We start from the raw sequence: 14,014 nt of genomic DNA, 5'->3' as shown, positions 1-14,014 counted from the left end.
ATTGGCTGAGGAGTATAAACTCTAAACACTGCCAATGCACCATATGTTGTCCTAACGGAAAAAAACACCAGCACATAAACCAATCACTCCTAGCTTTCACTTTTTGGGCAAGATATTAGTGGTTGGACAGAAGGCCTGAACTCCTTTCTAGTAAGTAAGAACTCCTCTTTATGCAAGTGATTGGCAAGATCAAGTGAGATGCAGATGCCTGAAGATTCTTCAGGAGTTTGTTATAGATCAGAAAAATAAGAAAAACAGGGAAATATATCATGTTTTACTTCCTTTTCCCCTTATTTTTACCTCTTGCCCAAGAATCCCAAATCCCCCAACGGCTGCATCAAACCCCAGGAAGCATTGTACAGAATCAGAGAATGGCAGAGGATGGCAAGAATTTCCAGAGACAAAATTCCCTGCAAACATGGGGCAGGTCAGACAATAACGTGTTCAGGTGGGTAAATGGCATACTCCAAGCCATTTCCATTCTGGTAGGAATATTTAAAGAGAGAAGTGACAAGCTACATCAAGTGTGGAGTTGTGGAGTTCTACCTGCTACTGACACAACCCTGCTGCTAATGGGAAGAGAAAAGCTTTCAGAACTAACAGAACCTCTAGTTCTAGATCAGCAAGATTAGAAGAGACAGTGATGGACCACCTTCTTGTAACTTTAAACCCATTTAAGCTACAATACCACTGGAAAATGTCTTTACTTTGGGGATGATGGAGTGCTGGACCAGGCTGCCCAGGGAGGTTGTGAAATCTCCTCTAGAGAGTTTCAAAATCCACCTGGACATTGCAATCCTGGATAAACTGACCTAGACATACCTGCATTGGCACTGGGGTGGAGTAGGTGATCTTCAGGGTCCATTCCAATTCCCACCATTTTGTAATAGAGTGAATGAAGGATGCTGACTCAGCCTTAGCTACAATAAATCACAGTTGGGATCTTGGAGCAGAAAGCCTGCTGGGAAATATAGTTGCTGATTACCTCCAAAATCCAAGATTAAAACTACAAGATGAATTTTTGTCTTGCAAAAAGGTCACTAGATATTTGCAACAGACAGCAGCTCTGCCTGCACCTTCTTTGGTTTCCTGTTTCCTCCTGGTGTACAGGCTCATACAGAATACAAAACATTCCTGTAGTGTCACAACCTCTTGAAGAGTATTTTCTGCAGACACTGCAAATGAATATGGCCAAGTGGTATTAAAAAAAGATGAGAGAGAAGCTGGAAAGATGCCAGGCACGACAGAGAAACTCAAAACTCATGGTAGAGTTTGGGGAGTAATTCTGTCACTTGCTGCTTAGCAGAAGGTCAGACATTTGGGTGGTATCATATTGTTTTCATGCTTGTCAAGCACATAGCTCAGCAATCTGTTGTCTCTTCAAGTGAGGGGCAAAACAGGTAAGCAGACGATAACCAACCTCAAATAAGTACCAAGCTTTCTCCTAATTTCAAAATAATAATTAAGAAAGACTTTGATCAGGCCTCAGGCCTGCTTCCAGTACTGATAAACAGCTTTCTCATCCTGTCAACCAGACATATTGATTCCAAAGCAATCTAGTAGAACAAGTCACTGGAAACTTAATGCCATGCAGAACATGTAAAATAAACTCTCCCTCACACAGAGCAGAGAGAATAAAGCGGTATTTTACCCCCGAGCACATGTCGCACATGAAAATGATGTTTTCGGTTTATTCCACAAGAAATATGGCAGAGTCCAGGTTTCTGTGCATGTGCATAACACAGGAGTCTGAACAACATCTGTCTTTGGTACAAACTTCAATAAACAAGGTATTGGCAGACAACATTTGCTGCATTTCTGCATCAGCAGTAAGTAGTAGGAGTTAGCAAAATTACCTTCCCTCTCCTGTGATCAGCACGATTCTCCTCCTCTGCTTGGCTCTTGTGAGACCCCACGTTAAGTACTGCATCCAGTTCTGGTGCCCCCAACACAAGGATATCAAACTTTTGGAACAGGTCCAGAGGAGGACCAAGAAGATGGGGATTAATGGGAATGTACTTGAACTGGAAGAAAGTACATTTAGACTGGAGATTAGGAAGATATTCTTAACAATAAGGGTGGTGAGACACTGGAACAGGTTGTGCAGGGAGGTTGTGGATGCTCCCTTCCTGAAGGCATTTGATGCCACGTTGGACAGGGCCTTGGGCAACCTGGTCCAGTAAAAGGTGTCCCTGCCCATGGCAGAGGGATTTGAAACTTGGTCTTGAAGGTCCATTCCACCTCAACCATTCTCTGAATTGTCTCTCCTTGTAAGCAATCATGTACTTGTCCGCACAGAATGTTAGCAAGCACTGTGGACACCAAAAGAAGGTGATGTGTGTAGTGTTTTACCCTTAAACTTGTAAAAAAGTCTCGTTTTCAGAAGGTAACAGAAGATAAGCCTTCCTCCTCAGCTATCTGTGCTCTCACTAATGGGTTTTCCTTGTTCTTCTCTGTAGGATTTAACCAGAAATCAGGAATGAGCATGAAATGCTTTGCTAGACCAAATCTTCAATCTCCCATTTTAGAGGTCAGCAGGCATAGGTGATACTGCTCTGGCAAAGGGGTTGAACTAGATGATCTTTCAAGGTCACTTCCATCTACTGACATTTGGTAATTTGGAGGCACCTCCTTTGCCTTAGGCAGAACCCTCTCAGATGCAGCTTATGGATCACAACTATCTGCCACACCTCCTTCATGGCAAGGGCAGAGTACAGGCAGAGCAAGTGGAGAGCATCATTCTGGGGCTTTAATACAGATGTAACCTATTTCAGAAGTGCCTACAGAAGTTCCCAGAGCTTATGGGAAGCCTGTGCCATTATAAGCAGGCAGGTCAAACCCACAAACCAAGCTGGTGATTTTTCATTTCATCTCAGCCTTACCACGCTTTGATTTATTATGATCTATTTTTTTCCTCCTTCTCTTAGAGCTAGAATTGGTCACCTTAACCACAGCAATCATTCACCCATGGGGCAAAGGGGAATTGGTCACCTTAACCACTGCAATCATTTGCCCGCAGGGCAAAGAGGCAGACATTGTCTCTAGGGAACATAACTGAGAGGAGTCCACTTATGCCTGGGGCAAAAAAAAACCCACCAATCCTACTTCATAAATTTAAAACAACACACACAAGGCAGAAGTGTGAGCATGCTTTTTCCATGTAAATAATGTCATACTTGTGAGAGGGGGGCCTTCAGTGATATTTCATGAATGGGTTCATTATGTTCCACCTGACTTACAGACCTTTGCCTTTTTGTTTTATTTACCTTATTTATTTTTGCCTGATGAGTTGTATATAATCAAATGTTTTATGATGCCAAATCTTGTTAAGACGTTGCACTTTGCAAGGGTGTAATGTCAGTAGGCTTAATCCATCTATCATTTTTGTGCAGGAAGATCCTGCTGTGACATTTAAGCACCAAGCAGTGCTCTGAGGAGGAAAGAAGAGCTCTATCCACAGCTGAATTCAGAGCCCCAAATAGTCTTCAGAATAATTTCAGGTTGGCTTTTGTTATCATCAACATTTTTGTTACAAACAGGAAAGTAAGAATTGAATTAGCAGGAGCAGGCCAGACTCCAGATAGAGGCCCTGTGGAAGAATTTGCACAGTCTAGGTTAGCTCAGATTCGTATCGACCTCCAAGAAAAACATTCAGGAGAAACTTTAAATCCTCTAAAGAGAAATATTAACAGATAGTCATGAATGGAAACTTATTAATTATTTCTCTCTCTCTATTTCTGTCTTATATTTTTAGTTAAAAATGTCATGTAAAGCCTGACATTGATAAAAATGGCAGGAAATGTTCCTTGCTCAATTAAATTACCACAAAGACCAGCTTAACATCTGCTTGGCAAACCCTTCATAAATGCATGGCATTAATATTTAATAAAAATATCTATAGCTTTGGTTCGTACTGGAGACATTTCACACTTTGCTCACACATGGTGTTTCATATAATTATTCTCTAAAGGCTGTCACTTTAGTCCTTTAGCAAAATAAAAGCTCCAAGGATGATTAAATATAAAAAGTGGACATAGTCTTCATCCAGGAAACTGTTTCTACTGACTCTTACATTATAAAGGGAGACGCACAGAAAGGAGAAAGAGAGGTGAAATTGGAGGCAATAAAAGTCCTCAGTACTGAGTTAAGTCAAAGTTGTTAGGTTCAAACCATACTCTACAAAAAGCAGAGTTTACAGAGAGTAAAAAGGTGGAAGTAATTCCTCACCACTCTTTAGTCAAAGTGTGACACCTATTTGCAGAGAGCTGCACCTAAGACCTGCTCCCTTCATCTGATCCATTTACATGATTTATTCCCACACTGATGCTTGCAAAGCCACTGCCCAGCTGCTACACCACCCCAATAATACCCAAATCCAGCAGCAGAAAGCTGCTTTGCGCTTTCAAAGCTTCCAGCACCTGGAGGCTGCAAAACTTCCTGATCTCAGAGACTGTCCTACAGCACGGCCAGCCTGAAGCCAGATGCTCAAAACAGGTGAAAAAATGATGGTTACTTCCACAGCCCAATCCCATCTTCTGGGATTTGAGTGCAGATCTGCTCATTGGCCTTACCTCAGGGAGCCAGGTGAAGGCCCTTAGGACTGCCAGGGCTGGAGAATATCCATGCATAGCTAGCTGGCATCAAAGTCTAGCACAGGAAACATCAAGGATGAGCAGGGGAAAGAGGATGCTGGCCAGTATGGCATGCTTGACTTACTTGCTAGTCTGCCTTAGACATCTGCTTTCGAGATAAGGCTGGTGCCAAGCAATTCAAGACAACACCATTTTCTCACCTAACAACTGCACCTACCTCAGAATCACAGAATGTATCTGGTTGGAAGACACCTCAAAGTTATCTTTCAGTCTAACCCTCAACCTAGCACTGAAGGGTGAACATTTGTTACCGTATTCCTAAGCACCAGGTCCACACACTGCTTGAACACCCCCAGGGATGGGGACTCCATCACCCTGGGCAGACCATTCCAATGTTTGATAACCCTTTCAATGACAAAATATTTCCTAACATCCAGCCTAAAACTTCCCCAGTGCAGCTTGCCATTTCCTCTAGTCCTGTTGCTTGTTATTGAGAGGAAGAAGCTGCCCCTCTCCTTGCTCCAGCTTCCCTTCAGGTAGTTGTAGAAAGCAACAGGGTCTTTCCTCAGCCTTCTTTTCTCTAGACCAAAGTACCCCAGCTCCCCCAGACACTCCTCATAAGTCAAAAAACTTAATCTGACCATGTTGCTCTCCATCCTACTTCTGCTTTCCCAAAGCAGCTTTCCCCACAGGTGGTCATTTTCCCTAGATGTTCTGTTTGGTGGGGAGAGGTAAGTACTCAGACATTCTGCTTTTACCTTCAGCTTGAAAGCTGCATGACAACACAACACACACAGTACCGCCACACAGAGCTAAAACTTTCTCAACTAGGGCCTGAAAAGGTCCTCTTGCCTATTTCCATTCTTTCAAAGACACTCTGATATCTGTCTAACGAATGAAGAATTAAACCCAACTCTGATTGTAACAGCAGTCAGTATTGTATTGAGAGTCACTGTTATGTAAAATGCAAAAAAGTTCTGGAGAGGAAAGAGAAAACAACACAAATACACACCACAAAGCTATCCCATGTGATCTCAGATATATAGGCTGTTCCCTAAAGATGCCTTGATCAATAGATCTCTGCTCTCTTATAGAGGTTTGCCAATAATTAAGTGAAAAACAAATATCTATATTTAAAACAAAACAAGCATCTATACTTAAAACTAGTCACACACACACACAGAGAACAGCTCCTGCCTCAGAAGACTTCTCTCAGCTTCAAGAACAGCAGCAGCTTTATTAATTTGTGGTTGCCTGGAGAAGGGAACAAAAATGACAGCATCCAATCACAGAATAGAACTGGTTTGGTTGGAAGAGAGCTCTAAGATCCTCAAGACCAACCTTCAACCCAAGACCAACCTTCAACCCCAGACCACCATGGCCATTAAACCATATCCCAGAGTTCCACATCCACATATTTCTTGAACACCTCCAGGGAAAATGACTACACCATCTCCCTGGACAGCCTGATCACTCTTTCAGTAAAGAAATTCTTCCTAACATCCAATCCATTCCAGCAACAACACAAATCTGAAATCATAGTTACTTTCTCCATTTTGACACCACATGAATCCTAGATTGAAATATCTGTGTCCAAAACAAATGCTTAACACCTCTCCCCTGGCACAGCAAACTGACACATGACAATCCTCCCTGAATACTACAAAGAGGGTAGGATTGAATTCACACAAAGCTTGTTCAGACATTCAGCTGCAGCTGCTCTCAGGGAATAAAAAAATAAAAGATCACTGACCACCAAAACCAAGGTAGTGTTCAAGGACTTCTATTGCAGGACTGACACAGAGAGAGTTTAACCTGGCAAAAGAATAAGGTTGAAGACATATTATGGTGCCTTCCAGGATGTGCTCATTATTATTCCATAACAACTTAATGATACAGTTTTAAAATAATCAGAAGACAGATTATTCAAGGCGTTTGTGTGAAGAACCTCCAGTTATTAACACCTCTCATCTCTTGTCAGAAAGGGGAGGGCAAGAAAGACATTTCCTTAGATACTAGAAAAGGAAAAGCTTCATCTGAAGTCAAGTCTTGGATTCTTCCTCCCATAGGAGAAAAGGTTGTTTCACTTTTTTTTCTCCTGTGAACAGGAAAGATTTTATGTCAGCTGGCTCAAAGAAGTATAACAGGAAGTGATGGGATGAAACTGAGCACAAGGTTTGGGGCAAAAGAGCTATCTGGAAACATTTAGCAAAAGTGGGGATATTAGGCTGTGGAATAATCTCCCAAAGGAAAAGGCTACTGATTGAGTCTTTGCAAAACCATCTAGACAAAGGATGGAAAACAATTACAGTATGGTGTAGTCCTCTATCAACAGGGAGCAGAAAGATGGTTTTCAGTAAGCTACCTTCACCACTAATTTTAATGGCCTCGTGTTTTGCTGAGCTCTCTCTCTTCACAAAAATTAGTTCTACTTGACAGTTTGTGGCTGGGGGGTACAAGGCAACCCCGTGAACCCCGTAAAACTCCTGGTGAAATGATCTAGCAGTCTTGAAGACTGAAACTCTCTCCAGCACACAGCCCAAATGGGAGTACAGACTGCAAGGCAGTTCACAGAACATGCACCATCTTTGGCATGGATCTTCACTCAAAGAAGGGTCAAGAAATGGAGACAGAGTTCTAAGAACACCATGGAAGAATAAAGTATTTGAGAATGTTTGCACCCCTTTGGAATAATACAACCACTTATTAATAAGTGTGGACCTCACTGCCCCATGAGAAAGGCCACAGGGAAATACACAGTTCAATACCAATTAGAAGGCCTTATCAGATAGGAGCTTACCTTAGTGATCTGCATAATTGTGAAAATATCACCATAAAATCCACCAAGGAGTAACAGAAAACTTAGATAATCTTTAGCAACATAGAAGTTACAAGATCCAAAGAGATCAGCATAGCTTTCTCCAGTCAGTGGAATCACTAGAATTTACACTGCTAAACATCTGACCCCAGTTCTGGAGTCATTTCTGACAATGCAACAGCCTTTGTGATCTGAACATTTACAGAGCTGCCCTCAATATTCTCCTCAGAACCTCCCTCTGACAATAAAGCAGTTGTATAAAAAGAGATATCTGATCAAAACAAAGTTGTGATTTCTGTCAGGTCTGAATTAATTTAGGTAATGGTTGAAGTTGATGATCTTCAATGTCTTTTCCAACGGAAATGGTTCTATGACTTTCTGGGGACATACAGTCGAGGATTTATGCTTGCTTCTTATAATCCTTCATAGTGATCTGCCAATGCCTGACATTGAATGCACCATTAGAAACAATTGAGCCTGGCTCAGTATGATCACTTTGTGGCATTGAGCAGTCCAATCCTTGTTTAGTGTTTCATGCAAATTTGCAGTGAAGGAAAGATGGTGAGAAATAAAGTACCAAAAACACACCCTAAATCCACTTCCCTTCCTAAGAAGGCAATTGTCACCTATAAAGCACAAAACTAGTCTCATTTCCATGAAAAATAATTCTGGTCACTGAATTCCAGGAATGGTAGAGTATTTGGGTGCACTAGTTTCATCCACAATTTGTCTAGGGACCCTTCAAGAGGCTAATAACCTACACCAGTAGGTACAGGCAAGGTACAGGCAAGGTACAGGCAGGGCACCTGTATAGAGTGCTCCACTGAGGGAAGGAGAACTAGTGCCATGTCTACACATTTGGTGTTAAAAAAAAGCACGTAGACATGGTGCTGTGGGACACGGTTTAATGGTCATGGTGGTGTTAGGTCAACAATTGGACTCAAGTATCTTAGGAATCCCAATCCAAACAATTCTATGATCTTTGTATGTAAGGGGTTGAAGAGGACTAATTCTCCTTCCCTTACTCCACTGATCACACCAATGTCTGTTGAGAAGCAAGGCTGGCCCATATCTTTCAGCCACCCTAATAAGATTAGATGCAGACATTATTGCGAATCATAGTCAACTTCCTTTGCTTAAGGCAAGCATTTCAGCGCTTTAAATAACCACTTTTTCTTGACAGTTGCCTTAAATTTGTTGTGTTCCACAAAGATGCTGGATAGTGCTGCTTTTCCAAAGATAAGGAAAGACCTTGCTCTCTACACCTTCCCAAAAGGGGTTTGTAGGGAGTTGGGCATTGGTCTCTTTATGAACAAGTGAAACAACCTCAAGTTGCACCAGAGGAGATTCAGATTGGTTATTTGAAGAAACTTCTGGACTGAAAGTTCAAAGACTGGAGCAGATTTCCCAGGAAGATGGTTGAACTCATATCCCTGAAGGGGTTTAAAAGGCACAGGGATGTGGTGCTGAGGGACACAGATCAGCACTAGACTTGGCAGAAGTAGATAATGGTGGGACTTGACAATCTTAAAGGTCTTTTCCAACTGAAATGATTCTATAATTCAGCCTGAACAAAGCAAAACTATGACAGACCCCCCTCAATTCAGAATTTTGCAATTCGGGTCATTCTCCCCATGTTTATCTGTCCACATTCACATTAATTATTCCAACTTTGAGCTTATCTGTCCCAAACTCATTTAAATCACTCAAAATTATTCTTAAGTGGTGTCTGACCCCAACTGAAAGAGATTTACAGACAGCTGTTGCCAGCTCTAGGGAGGATAAAACCTGCATTTGTGCATGAACTTCATTTGGGATTTAGTCCATCTGAAAGATTTGAATCAGCTGCTTGCTACACCACCATCAAAATGCTGTGTACCATTAGTAATGTATTCATGTTCTCACCATTGTGAGATAGTTAGAGTAACCATCCCTGGAAGTACTCAAGAAGTGTATGGACATGGCACACTGCGCTATGGTAGCCTTAGGTTTACAGTCGGACTGCATCTTTGAGCTTTTTCCAACTGAAACAATTCTATGGTTTAACAGCCTGGGGAAACTCCTGGCAACACCAAACAACTACTATTTCCACAGCCACTCCTCACAAGACCTGTTTTCTAGAGCCTTCATCAGCTTTATTGCCTATCTCTGCACACACTCCATCAACTCAGTATCTTTTACCAAACTCCTCACTGCAGGATCTGACATGGAGAAAAGAACAAAAGCAAGTAGCAAAGTGTGATGTCCAGGAGGGGCCAGAGACCTGCACACTTGGGAAGGGGGCACTGCATAAAATATGCTAACACCTAGCAGCAGAGCATATTGAAACCATAAAGACAGGACTGTCTGGGGCATCATGCTTTTGTTTTTTAATGATTATCGGTTCTGCAGAAATGCTAATATTTGCACTAAAGGCCCTCTCAGCAATATTTTTGCAGCCTGAATAACTCTTTATTTTGGATTGTTTAATTAGTTAATGAGGTTGGGGAGAAGTCCATCCTAGGGATCATTAGTTAAGACTGTAAAACATGGAGATTGAAGACAATTACTGTCTGAGGGAGTAGCAAAATTTCCCCACTTAGCATTTGCTGGTCTCAACATCCAGTCTCAGTCCATGCAGCAAGCACATAACCTGAGGCAGCTGTGTGTGACTCCTTACACAAGTCCTCCCTTCCAGATCCATGGAGCAATGGCACCACTTGAGGAAACAGCACACCTCAGATCTGATAAGCATATTCCCCTCTCTTAATGACCCCAAAATGCAAAGCTCTTTAACAGTGTTTAACCCTTAAAATACATACAACATGCTAAGGTACAAGCATGTTTTTACCCTTGGAAATGTTATACTGCACTAACAGCGATAGACAAACTGGGTGAGAAAGTTCAGATCACTCAGTGCAGGGGTCAGTTTCATAGAATCATAGAATCAACCAGGGTGGAAGAGACCTCCAAGATCATTCAGGCCAACCTATCCCCCAGCCCTATCCAGTCAACTAGACCATGACACTGAGTGCCTCATCCAGTCTTTTCTTGAACACCTCCAGGGATGGTGACTCCAACACCTCCCTGGGCAGCCCATTCCAATGCCAATCACTCTTTCTTTGAAGAGCTTCCTCCTAACATCCAGCCTATACTTTCCCCGGCACAATTTGAGACTGTGTCCCCTTGTTCTGTTGCTGGTTGCCTGGGAGAAGAGGCCACCCCCCACCTGGATACAATCTCCCTTCAGGTAGTTGTAGAGAGCAATGAGGCCCCCCCCCCCCCCCGAGTCTCCTCTTCTCCAGGCTAAACAAGCCCAGATCCCTCAGTCTCTCCTCATAGGGTTTGTGTTCCAGGCCCCTCACCAGCTTTGTTGCCCTTCTCTGGACACGTTCCAGCACCTCAACATCTCTCTTGAATTGAGGGGCCCAGAACTGGACACAGTACTCAAGGTGTGGCCTGACCAGTGCTGAGTACAGGGGAAGAATAACCTTCCTTGTCCTACTGGACATATTGTTGCTGATGCAGGCCAGGATGCCATTGGCTCTCTTGGCCACCTGGGCACACTGCTGGCTCATCTTCAGCCTACTATCTATCAGCACCCCCAGGTCCCTTTCTTCCTGGCTGCTTTCCAGCCACTCAGTCCCCAGTCTTTAGTGCTGCTTGGGGTTATTGTGTCCAAAGTGCAGAACCCTGCACTTGGCCTTGTTAAATGTCATCCCGTTGGCCTCTGCCCACCTATCCAGCCTGTCCAGGTCCCCCTGCAGGGCTCTCCTACCATCCAACAGATCAACTTGAAGTTACAACAAAAGCCATAAACAATTATTTTTTAAAAAAGCTTTCTATTTCAATTGTCCACCTTCATCATTTTTCCATCATGGCACTATACCAACATGCCAGTTTAGTGAAACATAGTGGAAAGTGAGTAATTCCAAAACAAAGTTATCCAGACGTGAGGTGTATCTAAACAAATGGTTTCTAAGTCATTAGACAGCTGTATAGAGTCCATGCTTCAAACCAGGCTGTTAATACCTGTAGCACTTCTTAATTATTGACTTTTTATCAACTATTTACAAGGAGAACTTTATATTAAAGTGCAAATCTAAAACCTTATTACAGGAATAAGTACACTGTTCCAGGAGACCAGTTACTGGAAGAGTTTAATATAATATGAATCTGCACTATTTCTAAAGCAGCTAGGTTTAATAAAGTCTGTACTCACACACATAAACACACAGCAACTGGTTTGCTTTTGCTACCATCAGCTACAACCACTCAGCAACACGTACTGAATTACAACCTACTGCCTGCATGAAGAAACTACAGGCAGGTAGGTCTCCGACAAGACGCTACAGAGGTCCATGGGCAACACAAGAAGTAGGAGTTAACTAAGCTCTTCTACTGTAACAGCTGGGTAAGTATGAGTAGTGATCAGCCAAAGCCTCCAGCGACAACACAATGGAGCTCAGCTGGAAACAGGCACAAGAAAAAGAAGAAAGGGATTGGGGAAGAAAAATACTCACAGAGCAGCTTGAAAAGAGCACTGCAAGCCATTCAGGGTACTTCAACAGCAAAACTGTTAGAAGGCTCAACACTGGGATTTTGGTCCATTTCTTGTTTTCTCAGAAAGAGCTGAGAAGGGAGTTAGAGTTTTGTTTCATCCAGAATGGGAAACTATTGCAGCAAAGGTCAAAGGAGGAACTAAGAACTCCTTGTCACCTCTGGTTTGCTCAAGTGGGCTTATCTCATGCAGAAGTTTGTGTAAAAAGTCTGTTGTTCTTTCTTTTGGAAGTCTCTTTCTTATTTCACTACCTGAGCTCTAAAAACCTCACCATGAGCATCTCCTCAGAGATTCAGAAGAACCTGACCCTAGCCTGCTATTCTTCTATTCCATGAGTGAAGATGCATCTCGCACAGAATCAAGAAAGTTTTAGTGTTTACAGGGAAAACAACATTTCTGGGAATAATCTTCACACTAAGATGCCTTTTTCCTTCTTTCTCAATTCTATTCTTCATAGCTTAGAGAAACTCAAACCTATCCAGCTTTCATATCTTCATACCTCCAGCAGCAGCCCCTGGTGTCTCTACTCCAATTCCTAAGATTCCTTTCTGCCCCCTAAGTAATTTCTCATGCTACCAGTTCTTCCTAGAAAGGTGCTTCTTTCAAGTGACTAAGGGCAACACCTTCATAGTGCCAAAACAAATCATTAAGTACAGTTACAGGGTTTAGGTTTTTTCTCTCCGTGGCTTCAATAACCTTTCAGGAAAACAGCTCCTTGCAGACTGTTAGTAGAGTTCATTTCATTAGTGGGGATGGGAAGATGAAATGTTTCCTACTTCACAAATGCAGTCAGAGTCAGCAGAAACAAAGGTATTTCTTGAGTTTTCAACAGCACCAGAGAACTCTTCTGTGGTAATTGCCTCCAGCACTGGGGCACTACACCAAAATCAAGTTTATCTACAGGTTGGTCAGAGACAAGATCAACTAGCCTTGTTCACACCAAAACATACTATGGTTACAGTCCTACTGAAAGAACACTATTAGCAAAGGGAGTTCTTAGTCAAAAGTTAAACTGGAAGTAAATTCAACCCTGAAAGAAATTTTTTCCACATGTGCCTTTTTCTGCAGCTGCTTCATACTTTATCTTGTTCTCTGGATCAAAATACAACCATCAGAAAGATCAGCTGCATTAGACAGGCTTCTACTTTTAGTTTGATAACAATTCTCAACCAAAGAAGAGCTTTTTTTCCTACACTTTGGTTGCTGGACAGGCTTTTCTCAAAGAGTTTTAGCTACAATAGTTTTATTCAGTATTAACAACCATGGTTTAAACAGACAGAAAAACAAACCAAACCCCAAAACGCCTTGGGTCTGCATTTTCTACAACACCAAGCTGCACCACCTCAAGTATGACACAGTAGAAACTGAAGGAGCAATTTTGTTGAAAACTTTAAGGTAGTTTATAACACAGAAATGGAAAATCTTATGTTTTAATGACATCATTGCACTTTCAATAGCATTTGAGCCTGGGCATTTAGATCAGCAAGGTGAGCTCAGCAGGTAGCACAGGTAGCTGCACCTGCAGAGATAATGTTATGGGGTTTGCCTATTAAATTAGTGCAAACTTTCTATGGTTTTCAGTCGATTTGGGGTGAAGCATTTTGTCTTCCACAGAACAAACAACAGATCTTCTACAAAACAAGCTTCTACATTTCTCAGAAGACTATTTCTCCAACAAACTGTCAGCTAGCACTGTATGAATAATTTCTTTTCAATTTGGCAGCTAAATGAAAACAAACAAACAAAAAAACCTACCAACTTCCGTTCAAGCTGAAGGAAACTTGATTTGGTTTAATTTATATCTCATTGGGCCAACAGAATCCAGAGTTCAGAAAAAACACTATTTCACTTGACACAGATATTTCCATTGATGAAAAGTCAGATACAAAGAAGACACAGAATCACCACTTACTTTGCAGGCCAGAAGGACACCCAGAGAGGAGACAGAAGATCACAGTCCCTCCACAGACCCACGGAGACTTCATTCCTTGCTTCTTCTCCGTGCACATGGTCTATCATGGCAAATCACCTACATGTAGAAGGACATTGTTCTGACTTATTTCA

The 14,014-nt window shown here is 42.1% G+C and overlaps 1 long non-coding RNA gene across 1 annotated transcript in view; it reads right to left on the bottom strand.

Annotated features, from left to right (window-relative positions):
- Nucleotides 1–14,014, bottom strand: part of LOC135176827 (uncharacterized) — a 78,668-nt gene that overhangs the window by 64,494 nt on the left and 160 nt on the right. The window contains exon 2 of the long non-coding RNA XR_010302835.1: nt 13,863–13,979. This is a non-coding gene — a long non-coding RNA (uncharacterized LOC135176827). The remainder of the gene's footprint in view (nt 1–13,862; nt 13,980–14,014) is intronic.

Source organism: Pogoniulus pusillus, chromosome 7, assembly GCF_015220805.1.
Source record: "Pogoniulus pusillus isolate bPogPus1 chromosome 7, bPogPus1.pri, whole genome shotgun sequence".
Taxonomy (NCBI): Eukaryota; Metazoa; Chordata; class Aves; order Piciformes; family Lybiidae; genus Pogoniulus; species Pogoniulus pusillus.
Note: the sequence above shows the minus strand (reverse complement) of the source record. Positions and strands in the feature narration are given on the sequence as shown.